Source organism: Pan troglodytes, chromosome 12 (assembly GCF_028858775.2).
Source record: "Pan troglodytes isolate AG18354 chromosome 12, NHGRI_mPanTro3-v2.0_pri, whole genome shotgun sequence".
Taxonomy (NCBI): Eukaryota; Metazoa; Chordata; class Mammalia; order Primates; family Hominidae; genus Pan; species Pan troglodytes.
In genome coordinates this window covers 85,155,486-85,173,775 of record NC_072410.2, presented here as the reverse complement: position 1 = coordinate 85,173,775, position 18,290 = coordinate 85,155,486, and the positions used below count along the sequence as shown (strand labels likewise).

Here is an 18,290-nt window from a genome sequence, read left to right as displayed (position 1 = left end):
GTTTGTTATCACAATGATTTTCACAATTCCACGTCCTGTTCCTGTGCTCTCTGTGGTGTTGACTGCATCAGTGGGAGCTTAGCTGGGGCACCTGAGTTCTCCTCCAGGTGTCCTCTGTGAGTGGTGTCTCATCCTCCAGGGCATCTCCACATGGCTTCTCTCCAGCAGAACAGCCTAGTCTTCCTCACAACATGGCAGCTGGGATCCAAGAGGGAGCTTAACCAAGAAAACAAACCCCTTTTCCAATTGCTTATATTAAGCCTCGCTTGCTAAAGTCTCATTGGCCAAATCAAGTCACATGATCAAGCCCAGATTCAACGCAGGAGAGAACTTTACCATGGGTAAATATTAGGAAGTGTCATTCATTGCCGAAGCCACAGTAGAACAGTCTATCTCATTAGTAATAACAGTAATGATATCTTTCGTATATTGAGCACTTACCATGTGCTAGTCAGTGTGTTATAGGCTTTACAAAATTATTTTAATCATCATAGTAACCCAACCTATCAGCTTGGTTTTATTCCCATGTTATAGGAGAGGAAACTGAAGCTCAGACTAACCTGATAAAATGACAGGAGTGAATTCAAACACTGATCATTCTAAGTTCCCGATCCAAGAGATAGAAATATGGTATACAGAAAATGAAAAAAAATTTTTTTTTTGTATAATGATAGCCCTTGGAATTCATAAGGAAAAAAATAAAGGTACTAGTCAATGATTTGAATGCTGAGTAGATAGCATGTTTAGGGGCCTTCCTGCCTCAAGACTAATTCTCTTGTATTTGCAGCCAGCCTTTCTAATTCTGGTATTTTGAATGGAGAACAGTCAGTAAACAAAATTGGGTATAATTAGGCTAATCAAAATGTGAAATAATATAGTGTAACTTTTCTTTTAATCAGCCTCTTGTTTTAATCTTTGGCTAAATGAGCTGGTCTTTCCTCTGGCTATGTTTTCAAAAAGTTCTGCTCCAAACCATTTGGGAAGCAGTGAGCTGGAGAAAGAACGAAGGGGAAGGATCTATACCCTATAATGATGCAGATTTCAAAACATAGCTTGGATTTTTGGAAAATCCCTTCATGAGCATGAAAAATACAACAACTATGTTCAGATGCTTTTGCCAGCTGAAAACCACCATGACACTTGAGATCAGTTGCAAACGTTCTCTCCTTCCCCACCAGCACCCAGGGCTGTGGTCCAGGCGGTGAACACAGTGTTTGGCCTGTCCCAGGCCTAAGGGTGTATGAAGTGTGGGCATTGTTGGGTGAGCTTGGCTGGGAGGGCAGTGCTTCAATGCAAGGGAATCATGTGGAAAGATTCATGGAAACTTATATTAAAATATGATACCTCCAAAAATAATTTCTTGCAAGCAGCAAGAATTAACGCATTGTGAAACAAACAGAGCTTTCACTATTAACTTCGGGGAAGAAAAAAAGGGAGGGTGGCTGGCTCCGTGGAAAATATCGGCTGTAAGCTGTGATTTTTTTTTTCTTGCCTTTTCCATGCTAGATGGCACTAATTGAAGAGCTCAGTTGTTTGGGGAGGGGGTTTTTGGAGGAATGTAACATATGATCACGTGATTTTTGGTGCATCGTGGGGTCCCTATTTTATTTTCACTGTTAATGCCACCATTGTTTTGGTCTTTGAGGTAATTTTAAATTTTAAGCTGATTGCATGATTTTTCTGGAAGTCAACACTCGGAGAAAAGGCTGATTTGGAGGGCCTGCAGAAGTGCTGGGGTGGGTGTTGACAGATCTGAGTGACATTTGCATGGTATTTCCCTGTGTCACCCCACCCCTGCCACCCTTAATCACCCTAGTGGCAGTGGTTTAATGACACAGAGATCCTGGAAAAGAGTGTTTCTCAACCAGTTTCTTTCAAAGGGAAGCCATGGAGGAAGGAGCCATTTTATCTGAGCAAACAGCAAATTCTTACAGGAGCTTGTAATGGCTGTCCATTCTCCCACTCCACCCCCCAAAATAGAACTTGTGGTGTGAAATGAGGACAGCAAATGATTCATATGTAGATGGGTTTATAATTCATTTTAGAAATAAAGCTGAGCCTGTAAATGACATTCCAGGAAAAATAAGAAAGAATGAGTGGCTTTAAGGGTACACCAGACTGCTTAGGCCAAAATTAAAATATTTGGTAGACTTAAAATAAGTATATTTATTTTTTTGAAAGGTAATATGTAATTAAAATTTCCTCTGTGGAATAGTCACTTAAAATAGGTTTGTAGTATTCATATTGTGAATTTATGGAGGGATTGTATGCTTTGATCTCATCAATGGTTCTATAAAGAAGCTTTGACATGTAATGTTGATAGTGACAGAACAGAGGCTCAGATTCTGTCACTTTCCAAAGGTCACACAGGTTGTAAGTGACTTAAACTTGGAAATTATGTCTCTAAAGCTCATTCTCTTTTCATTAAGTTATACAGCATCTCACTCTATAAGGCTGTGTAATGATGACAGTCATGGACCTGCTCACTCATGATCTGGGTGGTGAAGAGTTTTGGATTTAGAATTAGAAGAGGTAATTGGATTAGATTAGAGTCTCACCTGATGTTACTTAGCTGGGTGACTTGAAGCACATCACTAAAATTGTCTGAACCTCAATTTCATTATCTGTAAATTTGAAGGAGATATCATTTATTTATAGAGTTAAGACCAAAAATCGTAAGTGTAAAAGTTCTCTGAAGATGGTACAGTGCTCTACCATGATATACTATTTCTTAGGCACAAGCTATTATTTATTAGGCACAACAACAGACTAGGAGCTAGGAGAAATTCAGAAGTCTTTTTTATAGCCTGCCTGACAACCTCTTTAATTATTTTCCATCTGCTCAAGAAGCTCCAAGCCCTAGCCACACTGAACTTTTTAATTTATCCTTACACGATTTGCTCTCTCATATCTCTGTGCTCGTGCATAATACCCCTCTCCTATGATCTCTTATGCATCTTTCAGAGGCTCTTTTCAGCTCTATTGGTAGTTTTCCTCTTCTAGGTGCCTATGCATTTTGTTCGCAACCCTTATAGCATTTCCTACAGTGTGTTATAATTCATCTGTTTATATATATGCTTCTGCTCCTTCCTAAGCTATAAGCTTCTCAAGGAGACATGCTGCCATCTGTATTAAGTGTGCCTGGTACATAGTGGACATCCAAAGGCTTGCTCAATGAATGCATGACTAGAGGTGTAAGAATTACTGTCCTGACCCTCATACACATTACAACCTAATCAAGGATCATGACAAATAGACATGAAACACTAGCAAAATAAACAGGAAAAAGGATTCTGTGATGTAGGTGCAAACCCTTAGCATTGCATAAATTCAGAGGAGCAGGAGACCTTTGAAAGCTAAAGGAATCAGGGAAAGTTTCTGTATGTGGAATTGCTTAATGATAAGTGATGAATGGGGAAATCATTAAACCCACCAGAATTCCTTCAGGGAGAAAATCCTGTTAATTTGGAAGGTACACTGTGGTAGATGCTAAATACTCAAGGCATCTGCTTAGGGGCAAAGCTGTACCATAAGAGGAAGAGCATTTAGCTATTGTTCTAAGAGATAAGGATGAGGAAAGGGAGAATGGAGGTGGATTGAAGATGATGGCTGAAGACCACACACCCAGCAAATCTCAATGACATTGACTAAATCCTGAAGTGCTTGAACTGAATGGATTTTTTTAAAAGGAAACAATGAATGGACTCAAATTATCCATTCCATGTGAATATAGGAACGTGGAAACAAAGAGGGAACCAAGGCACAGCTATTCAGAGAATATGAGATGGCCTTCTCAGGGTTCAAAGAGATAGATTTGGGGTTTGGGCCAGGTTTAACCAAATCTCTCAGGATTGCAGCTGAGGAGCAAAGAAAAGGGGAAGCTGATATCTGGATGATAATACCCAAATGAGTTGCATCTCCAAAGCAGAGAATTGGCCATGGGTCTTAAGGAATCATCCAAGTTAAAGCAAAATAATACTTCAGCCCTCTATATAAACATTCCTGTAGCCACTGCCCCCTAGACCTATAGTTTATAAATGTCAGTCTACCCAGTATGCTGATGGAGGAAAAGCTTTCACCTAAACACTGACCATGTGAGTTGTTCATAATACTAAATTCATTTAACTTACAGAACTATATTTCAAAATGTTATTTTTCTGACATAATTGTTCATTTTTAAATGAATTGATGGCTTTTGATGTCTTTACATGGCAAAATTAAAATGTGTCAACTTCGTGTTCATTTTCTAAATTTCTTAGAGATTTTATTGGTCTATAAAATCCAAAATTTGAAGAATCACCTCTTTTAATATGACCCATAGTATCATTTCAGTTAGCTAATTTGCTCTGAATTAAATGGCAGATTTATTTTCAGTTCCTGAATTCATTACTGGTGGTCATGGTTGGCGTGGTTTATTAAGGAAATTCCTTTTCGAGTCAGATCATTCGTAGCCTCTTCAAATTAAAATTTGTGAACAGATGTACTGCCACAGGTACCCTGAAGGCTGTCTGCATATGAACAGGGTTTGGTTTTGTAGTCAATATGCCATTTAACAAGATGAACCCCACAGTTAGTAAAAACAATAGCTTGCATTGTATTATTACAAAGCAGTGTTTATGTAATGATTACATATTTTCACTTACATAATTATGAAATGCACAACTGTGACTGCTGCACAGTAATTAGTCACAAATGGCACACATTTCATGTAAATGGCTGCAATTCCTGTGACTCTTCCTATTGGGGCTAGCTTCATGAGCGTGTGACCTATCTAGTCCCACAGGGTCCCCTTGCTCAAGAGGGCCCCATGTTTGGTTTAATGTGCTGTGGCTGCTGTCTTGAAATTGTTCATAATTTTTGACACGGGGACCCACCCCACATTTCCCCTTTACACTGAGCCCTACAAATTATATGGCCATATCCAACTGCTATTGCAAAGATTCAAGCTGGGCTGGGAGGTAGAAATAGAAGGACCAGGTAGAGAGGCAGGGAGCAAGACTGAATCCTTTTAGTCATCTCAGGAGCCTCTGCCTCCAATCCAACAAGAAGGGCTTCTCCTGTTACTTAGAAAGTCTTGGCTCTTTTTATTCCACTGGAACAAGGAAGAAGAATTAGCTTTTCAGAAAATAAAAAGTTTTGGTTAGGTCACAGTAAGGGGGAGCTGGGGAGATGCTATGGTTTTGATATGTCCCCAGATTTCATGTGTTGGAAACTTAATCTCCAAATTTGTATGTTGATTGGAGATGGGGCCTTTTGGAAGTAATTAGGATTAGATAAGGTCATCAGGGTTGGAGTCCCCATGATGGGACTGGTAGCTTAATAGGAAGAGGAAGAGAGACCTGAGCTGGCATGCTCTTGCCCTCTCACCATGTAATGGTGAGAAATCAATGTCTTTTCTTTATAAATTACTCAGTCTGTGGTATTTTGTTATAGCAACAGAACATGAACTAAGACAGAGAATTGATACTGAGGAGATGGGCTATTGCTAGTAAGAAATACCTGAAAATGTGGAAGCAGCTTTGGAAGTGGGTAATACATAGAGGCTAGGCTCTGAGAATAACTCACAGTGGTCAAGTGGCCTAGGAGATGCCTTCAGGGAGACCAGAAGCACTTGATGGGATAAATAGTGGTCATAAGATAGGCAGTGTAAACTACCTCACTCTTCCCCACTCTTCCGTAGCATCTGCAGTGAAGATACTGTTTCTTATGGTTTTGTTAGTGGATTTCTTTGTGGAGCTCAAAGTTCTGAACCCAGGTTGATTCAACGTGAAAATAAACATTGATCGTGCAGGCTCAAGGAGCCAGAAGACAGGGGTAGGGGGATGGAAGGCGGGACAGTGGGCAATTGGGCTCAGAGTGATGTGTCCTCAGTGAGAATTCCAGTTTTGCCATAATCTTCTCTGTGAAGTTCTGAGAATGAGTGTACAATGCCATAATGTCCTGGACTATGGTGGGGATGGTGGGTGTTCCCCACACTTGAGCAGAACGAAGCCTGTGTAAGCTGTGAAACTGTCAGCTTTGGAGATTAGTCATCCTTGCTCAGACCCTATAAAGCTTTTGCATTAGTTAGGCTGATGTTTCACTTTTAACTCCTATAGTAGACTTCAGACGCTTGGAAATAGTGCTTTTATCATTAGGTATGTTGCCATTTTTATTTTTTCAAGTTTCTCGCTCTCTCTCTCACCACATAAGTACACTTAAAGCTTTACCCTTGCTATGAGGTTAACCTAAGGCAGAGGGTATGTTGCCAGCTGTAGGCCAAAACTCTGGGTAGGCATGCGAGAAAGAAATATTTTGGTAGCAATATAGCTTAGGAAGTCAATATTTTTTAACATAAGTGACAGCAAATATTTACAAATTCAGGCTACTGTGGGTGTTCAGATTCTGAGTGAAAAGCAATCTCATGCACTGATATTTACTTTGAATATGTTCTTCTTTTTTCAGCACCCATGACTAATTCCCCTTTTCACAGGGTGAAGAGCAAGTTGGCTCTTGATCTAGCCAGAAAAAAAAAAAAAGGTTTTCTTATACTTCTGGTAGTAGGCATATGGTTAGAATACAGGAGTAAGAAAACAAATGTGACTCTTAAAATTATAGTACAGATTAATAAACGAACTAAACATCTAAATGTTGCTAAAGTGACTGAATCACAGATCCACTATTTCTTACTCTGGTTTTTGCTAGAGGGGCAATGAACATGTAAATTCAGGGTATAATGCAGCAAATGAACTAAATTAGAGACTTTATTTGAGTATTGTTGATGCCGGGAGAGATGAGAAAAATAAGACAAACCTTGCCTTCAAGGAACTTATATTTGTGAGGAAAATATATCAACAATGCAAAGTCAAGTAATCATAAAAATATGAACGACACTTTAACAGTAGAAGGGAGGGAGAAAGCTGAGCATGGTTAATTTATACATGGAATGTATGAAGTTGTTTCAGAGAGGCAAGAAATTATTTGCCTCTCTGAGTCTTCCTGGAAGCAGTCTCCCTGGAGGAGGTAGATTTGAGTATTGAAAGGAGCATTCTAGGCAGGCAGAAGGCATGAGTGGAATCACAGAGGTGGTGAAAGATCCATGAGAGTGAGATGAGTAAGCCAGGCTGGCTGATGTGAGGTTTTGGGATGGTGAATAATTGGAGACTGTGCTGGAAATAGCTAGTGCATTGGACTCCAGAGGGTCTTAATTGGTGGGATAGGAGCTTCTGCATGCACCATGAAAGACCTGCTCTGACACAGTGAAAATCTCTGCATCTCCCTTTCCCACTGAGTCATCTTAGGCTTCCCTCTCTGCTTTTCCCTTGAAGCCAGGAGTCCATTCTCAATGGGCAGGCCCATCCTTCCTGAAATCCAGCACAAGATGAGGCCTGGTAGGTGAGTGTGCAGGGCCATGGTGCAGACTCCTCCAAGCTCATCATTACTCCAGCTTGGTCAGGGTCTGTTTGGAAAATGGAGTGGTGACATCCTCTTGCCTCAGGATGTGTGGAAGCTCCTTCCATATATACAGTAGAAACAGAGCATCTCTGATCCTTTATTACCCCCAGAACCCACTCTTCTGGCTCCTGGCCGAAGGGCCTAAGAAGCAGTTGTAAAATTGGGAGCTTGCCCAAAGGACCAGTACTATATAAAGATTCATTTCAAACCCTGAGCAAGGCGTTACGGATGCAGACCTGATAATGAGCCATTATGAGAAAATGAAAAGCACAGACTTTGTGGTGGTGCCCTCAGAGCTAAGTAATTCTGGAGAGTAATTATGAAGCAGAAGAATGATTATACAAACTGCAGACTAAACATTTAGGCCCTGTGTGTGAGGCCAGCTGACAAAGCAGAGGTAATTAATAGGCAGTTACAATGTGGAAGATTCTGGAAAGTAGAGTTCTGTTGTCTGAAATTTAGTCTGACAGAGGAATATTAGCAAGATAAATGTATTTGGACCAAGCACTCCCGAGAGGAAGGGCATGCTCAAATTGTTTCTGTAAAAAGTCTCTGGCGGTGTTTGGCTCCCTTCTGCGTCCTTCATGAAACAGTTCTCCTTGACTATTACGGTTGGCAAGCGTGTGGGTGGGGGAGATGTCACACGCACCTGCTCCAGCTGTACAAGCAAGCCACTGCGAGGATTAGATGCTTGTTAGTTATGAACTTAGGTGTCTGGTCTGTTTCTTTGCCTTTCAAAGGCACTTCCTGGCAGAGAGGTACAATGGTGCTTTGCAGGAAACCCTGTGCCCACAGCATCTGTTCTGCAGCTTGGCAGACCGCAGCTGGCCCTGAGCATGGCCTACTAATTTTCTGGGTCAGGTGTGGCTGTGGTGAGATGGATCTCAGCCAGGTAAGACCCTCTAATCTCTGTTTTCTTTCTCCTGCCATAGACACACTGATGATTGGAGGGTATGACAGGAATTCTTGCCTGCCTTTGGGTCGTGAGGGAAACATAGAGAGCGTAATGGGCTTTTTGGAGTGCCAGGAGCAGAGTCCCCAGAGTTCATTCTTAGAAAACTATGAAGCTGTTCTTTGAACTCCAACTTTTTCTCCTATATTCATTCAGGGCTCTTTCCTCTACAACCCCCTCATTCTTGCTGTTGATAGATGCCTCTTTCCTACTCTCTAAATGTCCAATTTTATCTTCCTTTGGAATGCCATCAAATTCTTCCTCCCTTTTTCTGTACCCCACCTCCAAAAATAATCCCAACACCCACCTCGTCAGAGCGTCCATTTATTTCCTCAGGGCTAATCCCAGAAGGAGCATACAAGTTGGTGAACTCATACTAATATGTGAATGATTGTTGCCCTTGGATGGTTAGAAAATCAAGGTAGTTGTCCACTGTAGAAGATTGTTTAAAGCCAAGTGGTTAAGAATATTCTATATCCTTCCTTTTGCATATATTATCTCGTTCATCCTTGTGAAGCAGATAATCTCACCATCTCAATGTACAGAAAAGGAAACTGAGGCTCAGAACATTTTGAGTAGCCTACTTAAATAGTCTAGGCAGAGACTGAACCCACATCTCTGGCCCCAAGAGGTCTTGATAATTCCCTCACAACTGCTGCCTAACAGCAGATAAAATATATTTGGATTCTTCTCACCTTTAAGAAAACCTAGTAAGTTAATCTCTAAAAATCAGCAATCTGCTCAGGGGATACAGGGAGAACTAGGACTATTGTCCCAAATGTGTAGTCATATTTATCTGCTTACCAAATGACCATGTGTTGAGTCCCTGAAAACCATGGGAGAAATACAAATTTAAAAAAAAATCAGAGTTCTGTGACTTCTTTTTTACTAGGTTTCCCTAAAATTATGTTTTACTACAAAACCCTGAGTATAGACCACATGCTACGAGATGATCCGTGATATCTCTTAGCCCAGTTATAACAACTTACAGTTTTCCTTTTCTTTCTAATTGAATACAATGTTCCCAATTATATTAGTTATAAAAGATAATTGCAAAAACCATGCCTGGTCATTTAAAGTCATCTTCTTGAACCAGTTGATTCCATCTGGTCTTCTGGATGAAAGAAGTGGAAGACATTGAGCTGAGTTCTGCCCTCCAGTGAGCTTTGTTCTCCAGAAGTTACTTTCTATGATGCCAAACCCACACATCTGGTGAGAAGCAGATGAGGAAGTTTCCCTTGGGATAACCCAACTGGAGGTGATTCACATCACTCAAGGGTGATGCCATAGTCAGAAAAGGAAACTTGACTTAGGCAGAAAAGTAATTGTTGTCTCTCATAACCAAACCATGGGAGCATAGGGTTGTGGCTGGACCTTAGGAATAATCTGGATGAGGAGTCAATGATCCTAAGCCTTTGTCTCCCCATCCCTGGCCTCTGCTTTTCTGTGCTTGTTGATTCCATTTTGTCTGACAGACATCCTCCTGACAGCTGAAAACAAGACCAGCAGAAGCAACCAACCCTCACTGCTCACAGCTTGGGCCCAGTGCTCAGCCCCAGGACCAGCTGACACTGATAGTAGCTGTTTTAAACCACAGGAATAAAATGGAGGAAAAATCATCTTCCAAAGACGAGAAATGCTGCTCACAAAAGAAAGGTGCTGTGTAGATTCCCAATAAACAATATTATCTATAAATGACTCTGGGAATCACTAATAAGTGATGATAAAGCTGATTATGCATTATATAAATGTTTAGATTTGAAAAAATTGATTTATAGCATATAAAATCCCATTATTTTATATTACTGAAATAGGAATATGAAGGAATGGAAACATTTTATTTTAAAAACATAAAGTTACACTAAGAAATTAGCTCCTTTGACTCACATATTTCAAAAACAATGATGGTTTTCAGTGGAAAATAATGCTAAGAAGTTCTGAAAATAACAGTAATAAGGAAGAATTTGAGTAATGAAACATTTATTCACTCATTTTCCTTCAAGTATGTACAATATAGCTATAAAATAATTAGACTAAAAAATGGCAGGCACAGCAGAACCTTAAACCAACAAATTTAAAGTATAGACATTTTGTTGGTATAATAATAGCATTAATATGTATTGAATGTTTACCAAGTGCAGGTAACTATTATAAAACCTTTATTGGCATGATCTGAATTAGTTCTCAAAACAAATAGTTGGCAAACTAAGGCCTGTGGGCCAAACTCGGCCCACCTTCTATTTTTGTACAGAGTTTTATTGGAACACAGCAACACTCATTCAGTTATGCATTGTCTATGGCTACTTTTATGCTACAGAATTGAGCTGTAGTGGCAGAGACTGTATGGACTACAGAGCCTGAAGAATTTGCCATCTGGCCCTTTACAGAAGAAGTTAGTTGATCCCTGCAAAACAATCCAATGGCGTAGGTACTGTTATTTCTGCTTTACCCCAAGGTCACAGAATGGTAATTGTCAGGGTAGTGACTCAAATCCTGAACTGTCTGACTATAAAGTCTATCATCTTTTTAGATAGATTTATAGCACAGAGCACAGGCCCTAGAGTCAGACTGTTTGGGTTCAGATCAGATTCTACCATCTAGTAACTGCATATTGGACAGTTTGCTTAACTGCCCTGTACCTCGGATTCCTCCATAACGCTTCCCATTGGTAATAGATGTGGCTGGTCATCCTTCGTGTCAGTACAGGCCTTGGACCCGGGGTGTCTGTCCTAGGCCCTGCATCTCAGGGCCTCCCATGCTTTGGAGTGCCTCCTTCAACATTCTCAAAGTTTCTCTGGGAACAGCTGGAGTAGCAGTGCCATCTGGGCAGGGTACCCTGAGCTGGGACCAGTAAGTATCCTAGTCCCCATTTCTGCCCTTTGGATTGCTCTTTGATCTCTACTTCCCAGCCCTCATGTGGGGCTGATCTGATGCCCCAAGGAGCTCCAGGACTCATATCTGTGGGTTTATTTTGGGATCCTTGACCTGGCCCTGATTCCGGGTGGGTGACCAGATGAGCCACTGCTCCCCAGAATAGCCCAGTTTTTCTTGTTGAGTCACCAGGCAAGTGCAGACATGTTGATCTTGATGACTCTCACTTACGTAAAACCCATACGTTCAGGGCTCTGAGGTTCTCATGGCCCACTGCTGGCCCTTGACTAGAGCCATATGTGGGGTCCATGTGTCAGGTCTCACCGCTCCATGTCTGAATAAATAGTGGCTTCCATTCTATAGCACCCCAAGGTAGTAAAGGTGGTATCACTTACCCTCTCCCCTGTACCCCTCCCATCACTAGCACCAGGAAAGTCAAACCCCATCGCTGAGCATTCTTCCAGAGCATTGTCTGTCCCCAAAGAACATTTGACACTTGTTCTGCAATGCTAGCAGACCCTTCTGCTTGAGGCCCTCCAATCAATGTGTTGCCTGTGTCAATGTGTTGACATGAACCCTCTGTGCTTAAGCCATGTTGGGGAGACGTGGACATTTCTTGCACAAATAGGACCACTCTTCTTTTTCTACCCATGGGTTCCCCCCACCTCCCCATGGTGAACGTGTGTGGAAGGCAAAGGTACTGTCAACATTGAAAGAAATCACATTCTAGGAATGCAGGAATTACCGTAGGGAGTTCAACAGAAGATATGGTCAGAAAATGTGCTCTTCTATATTTATGCTATAAAATTTCAAACAGTGAATTTAACATTCTCAGAAAATGAATTAACATTCACATTTTCCTGCATATTCTGGGCAAGACTTGACTTTGTGGTCATCATCTCCAAAACACAGTAACCGCCCTCCCTTGAGAGCATCAGTGGAAGCCAGGATTCATGGGTGGCAGCAGGGATGACACAACATCATGATTGTTGATATAACCAGCATTAAATAAATGATATTAAGGAAATCCAGAGGCTAGAAAAGCTGTTATTTCAATACAAACAAATGCTGAAGAGCCAGTGTTGTAATAACAGCATTGCAACCCTTTTCTCCCAGTGAGACATGTGGAATTAGCACATCTAACAATAAGAAACACAAAGAGGATTCTGGCATCTGCACAGAAAGTGATGGTGCCTAGACACTACGAAAAAATCTTCCCTTGCACTGATTGAACAATAAGCAAATACAAAAATACCCGTTCTTTACTCATTATTCTAAATCTTCATTGATAAATCATGACTCAGATAGGCCTACGAATTTTGTAAAACATTAAATCAAATTCTTTATACAGACAGGGACTTGGCAGAAAATATTTTCCAGGGACACATACCATAAAGATGCCCTGCTTGGTATTACCTCATTTTCTTTTCTATGAAGTCACTCTTGCTTTCACTTGCAGTTTCTCCTGTCTTTCTTCACATTGGTGCTTTCCCATGTTTTTTTTTTTTTTCTCGTTTAGGGTCTTCTTTCCTTCTTTTCAAAAATCACTTTATGCTTTGTAATATTTGTAGCCCTCAACTTCTTTCCAAGCAGGTAATTTTGCCTTTCTCTCTGTCTCTTTGGTCATCTGCCTGTCTTAGCCTTTCAGACATTCTCACACTGTAATACACACATGCACGTGCACACACACACTCTATACATATACACTATGCACATATCATATATACACACAACTGATAAACATTTTGTTTTAACGTACAAGCAGCATGTTTACACAGAATTTGTCCTTGGCTTTAGTAACTATACTCACCAAATAGAGGGCTACATATGTGATACAGGAGAGTCAGTCCAGGATTACTTGCTTTCATTCTCAATCTTGTCTGGATAATCAGGTTACAGTATGCTAAGGACATCAAGATGCCCAGAATGGCACAAGTGGAAATTCTTTTAGATGCCTTGTTGTGCGCTCTTGAGTGTCTGTGGTTAGAACTTGATTCTTTACTGGCCTATGGATCAAGTGTCCTGTGGTTTGTGATAGCTGCAGCATTGGATGAGATAACTGGGGGTGCCAGGCATAATTCATCCCCGTATGCCCACATTCTGACTATAGAAAGCTATTGACCTAAAATAACATTTTATATCATTTAAAAATATTTGGGTAGCCTAAGATCCATTTTTTGTTTTGGATCAGCAGGCACTACAGCCAATTTTTACATGTCGTACCTCTTTGTTTTCACAGATAATTTATATTTCTTTATCTCTGACACTATTTGGCTGTCCTAGAAATAGCTGATGACACCAATTAGGAGATATGCTCAGTCGCTGATGACGTCCTATCCTATTATGTGTTCATGCACAGCAGGGCAGGGTATCTGAAATGCATTTGCTTTAGCACATTTAGATAATGTGTGGGAAAGGTGACAGGTTTTTATTTTCTTTTTTGCCAATTTGTGCATTAGTGTCTCTTAAGTGGCAGATTAAAAATTTCTTAAAGCACTAACACTGATTAAAAATGTTTGTTTAGGCTTGTTCAGAACTCTTAAGTGCTTGCAGGATCCAAATCACATTCTCGTCCTTTAAGCAAACAACATTTTAAAAGCCTGTAATGCTGTATCTTATTGAAGCAAACGATAATAACTTTCTATAGGGCTATTTTCTTTTATAAGGTAAATAACTAAAACTTGTAAATATGGAAAAATAATCCAGATCCATAGACATATTTGTAAGTATATATTTCTTAAAAATGTTTCAGTCCTATTAGTCTCTATCATTTTAATACACTGGCAAAATGTATAGTACTTTGTTCTTTTCTCAAAACTCTTTTTCAGAATTTATGGCATTTCTTGTACCTGGTAAAGACTACTGATAAGCCATTTTTTGTGGACTAATAAAAAAATTAGTTTTTGGTAAGCATTAATTTTAGTCCCTGCTTTTTATCTGTTTATTCATTCTTTCATCCTTCATTCAACAACAGCTTCTGTGCTGGGCTGGGAGTCAGGTTGGAGGAATGTGCCCTCTCACCAGGAGGATGGACTTGATTGTATCACTGTGGGGGACCCACTGAATAATGGGACCTCTGCAAAGTGCAGTGCAGCCCAGGAGGAGAGAACAACTGATTCTAACACAGGCTTCACAGAGAAGGTGACAGAGGTTTTAACGGGTTAGTAAAAAAGGAGTTCATGCAAAGACAGAAAGGCTGAAAAGATGGGTATTTGGGGAGTTCTGCAATGGTAAATGAGGGGGAAGCTAAATGTGTGTGGCTGGTGGCATAAGTAACGTGGGATGTGTAGATTGAGGCCAGAAGGCGAAGGGACTTGAGTGCCATTTTCAAGACTTTGTTTGGACTTTGTCTCCTAGCTATGGAGACCTCATAAGGACCTTTAGTCAGGTGGTGACTTAAGAGTGGGCACTATTGGAATCAGAGGCTCTTGCAATAACTGTGAGAGGGAATAAGGACTTAAGGCAAAGACCTTCTTTGTGATTATAGACAAATTTATTATGCAATACAATAGATAAAAAAGATTAATGCATAAGTCTTCATAGCCCCTCTTCCTCTTCTTCCCCATACCCCCCAGGAAAATTCTAGCAGAGCTATGGATTATGAGTTGGATTTTCTTTGGAGTTCTTTAAGAGAAGAATATAAATATTCTAAATGCTTTAATTCTTCTTTGTTGCTACATCTTGATTTGTTTGTTTTTTCACTGTAACTGCACTGAGATCAGTCCCCATGGAGCTCTAGGTTATTAGGGCTACATAACATGTTTTTTTTTTTAGGAGAGCCAGTATAATGTTGGGTGACCCAAAGGTTAATGCCTACTTGGGGGCAGTTTGAAGACCTACTAGTTAGTCACATCTACAAAGATAAGATAGGCAAGATTTTAAAAACCCAAATCCTGTCTGGTTTCCTGCTACCACAGTAATTTCCTGAGGAATACTCCAGGATAAGAACATGCTATTTATTACCAGCTAGGGCTTTGTCCTTGACACCTCACAAAAGTGCCTATTCCAGGTCATGAACCTGTGTCAATCTGTGGGCAAGATGTAAGAACCCTTTGCCTCCTCTGAACTCGGAAGCAATTGAGATGACATCCATCTTTGGATGTTCTCTCCTGGACTCTACCTGGTTCCTGCTTGGTTTTCTAACAGAGGGAAAAAAGAGGATGCTGATTTCCAACCATAAGGAGGCCTCCATCCAATCTTATCCTATCAGCTGCTAGGAAGGGAAAAGAGAGAAGTGATCTCTGTTCTAAGAAAGTTGAATTTTAAAGGAAGAAGTTCTGAATGAAGTGCCCCAATCAGGAGCAAGGATACTTATCTTCTTTCCTCCTCTGATATGGTTTGGCTGTGTCCCTACCCAAATCTTATCTTGAATCCCATAATCCCCATGTGTCATGGGAGGGACCCAGTGGGAGGTAATCGAATCATGGTGGTGTTTACCTGCATGCTTTTCTCGTGATAGTACGTTCTCATGAGATCTGATGGTTTTATAGGGGCTTTTCCCCTCCTTCTCTCTGCACTTCTTCTTGCTGCCACCATGTGAAGAAGGGTGTGTTTGCTTCCATTTCTGCCGTGATTCTCTTTCCTGAGGCCTCCCCAGCCCTGCAGAAGTGTGAGTCAGTTAAACCTCTTTCCTGTATATTTAATCAACTATCTAGTCTCTGTTATGTCTTTATTAGCAGCATGAGAACAGACTAATACAGCTAACCCACTTTGCCCTTAGCAGCATAGATTCAATTCCACCTTCTTTGTGGAATTGAATTCCTAATTCATATTAGGGTGTTGGGCAGAATGAGTATTTGACTTTCATTTATTCATTGGATTTTACATCCAGGTTATGCCACTAGCACAAACAGTTCATGGAGGGCCTTGTATACCTGTTTAGGAATTTGGGCTTTGCATGGTAAAGGAGAGTTTCTGAAGGTTGTTAATTAGGGACTTTATGGGTTTAGATGTTCAGTTAGAGAAGCTTAAAATATTTTTTAAAATAAAGTATCTAAAAAATATTTTTAGAGGCCATCACTCAAAATTAAAAAGGAAAAACATTGGCAGGGGTCATTCTAAAGACAGTGAAATAGTTAGGAAGCTGTTGCTATATAATAGAAGCAAGGTATGATGAGGGCCTGAATGAAGTCAGTGGCAGTGGGATTGGAGAAAAGAGATTGGACATGAGAAATATTTAGGAGGCAAAAGAAGAAGGTTGTGTGGAAAAAGGAGTCATTTCCCGGGTTTTGTCCTGAGAAGCTGGCTGGATAGTATTGTCACTCACAAGCACAGGAGAAGGAGGATGGAAGCATATTTTTGTTGGTGGTGAACTTGATTTGAAATATGGTAAATTTGGGGTTCTGGCAGGCCAAATAAGCAGAGATGTCCAGGGCTCATCTGGATATTCAGGTCTGAAGCCCAGGAGTTGTATTTGGGCAGGAGATAGAGATGTGGGAGTCATCAGAAAATAGATGGCAGTTGAAGCTCTGAAACAAGACATCACCAAACAGAAGAATGAGAATGACCCTAGGGTGCGTGGTAGCAATGGGGTCAGTAGTCGAAGAAGAACCGGGAAGGATTCACAGTGGTGTAGTTGGTGGGAGAGAAGGAAAACCAGAGAGAAGGGAGTGAGAGGAGCAGCAGTGCCCTGGAGAGTCAAGTGCTGCAGAGAAGAAAGGGAGGTAGGGTGGGGAACATCTGTGACTTTAGGAAAGTGGTTCATTGGTGACTGCTGAGCGCAGCTTCAGTGAACGGTGGCAGTAGATCTGGAGGAAAGTGACTCAGTGAATGTGAGGTGAGCAAATGGAGACATTGGTGTAAACGCCCCTCTCGAGGTTGTGGAAGCAGCTCACGTTTTTGAGGCAGGGCTGTGTTTGTTTTTCAGAGGTAGGGACTTGAGCATATTCTCTGCAGAAGCCCCCAGTCAGTGAGACTGGAAAAGACTGTTGTCATGTAGTCAGAGGCAGAGTCTCAGTTCTACTCCTTCTCTTATCTCTGTCACACGGAATACTTTTGCTCTTTCTTAAATCACCAGTTGGCTCCTGGGGCTCCCAGGCCTTTCTGGGTTTGCTCTGGGTTTATTCACCTCTTGTGTCAGTCTGTTCTCATGCTGCTATGAAGCAATACCCGAGACTGGGTAATTTATAAAGGAAAGAGGTTTAATTGACTCACAGTTCTGCGGGACTGGGGTGGCCTCAGGAAACTTATGGTCATGGCAGAAGGGGAAGCAAACATGTCCTTCACATGGCAGCAGGAGAGAGAAGTGCAAAGGGGAAAACCCCTTATATAAAAACATCGGATCTTGTGAGAACTCACTATCATGAGAACAACATGAGGGTAACTGCCCCCATGATTCAACTATCTCCTGCTGGGTCCCTCCCATGACACGTGGGGATTACAGGAACTACATTCAAGATGAGATTTGGCTGGGGATGTAGCCAAACCACATCACCCCTGTTAGAGGTGGAGGATTTGCTGTGCCCCTCTCACTGCCACCCCCACTGCCACCAGGGCAGTCATGTCTCACATGGTGCAACATTTGGTATCCCCACTCCTTCACCCACTTGTGCCTTCAGAGAGGACTTGGAGCCCTCAGGAGAGCTACAGGGTAGTCCCGTAAATGGCCAGGGGCCAGTGAGATGATGTACTCTGAGGAGAGGCTTCCCACAATACAAACCTTAGGTGTCAAATGTGCTATGAGGACACTGAGGCATTGTACCCTCAGCACCTGTGGCAGGTAGGTGGGGCCCAGGCCAGCCACAACAGCCCTTTCATTTCCCCATGGTGCTGTCCCATGTCATAATTTTCCTTGTCATGATATGGGAAGCACTGCCTGATGGGGCCCCACCTCCAGCACATTGGCTGTCTCTCTGTCACTTGGCTTCCTGAATGGTATTTAAATGCTGCCCGCATCACTGTTGGGTCTCAGCAAACTCTCGGGCCTCTTCTTCAATTTGCCCTCTGCATACTGGGAAGGCCTATTTAACTTTGCCTGGCATCTGTGTGGAAGAAACACTTCTTAGGCAAAGAGCTCCTGGAAGACAATCTCCCT

The 18,290-nt window shown here is 41.4% G+C and overlaps 1 long non-coding RNA gene across 1 annotated transcript in view; it reads left to right on the top strand.

Moving 5' to 3' along the window:
* LOC134807821 (uncharacterized) overlaps positions 1 to 18,290 on the top strand; it is a 169,127-nt gene that overhangs the window by 124,841 nt on the left and 25,996 nt on the right. The window lies entirely within an intron of this gene.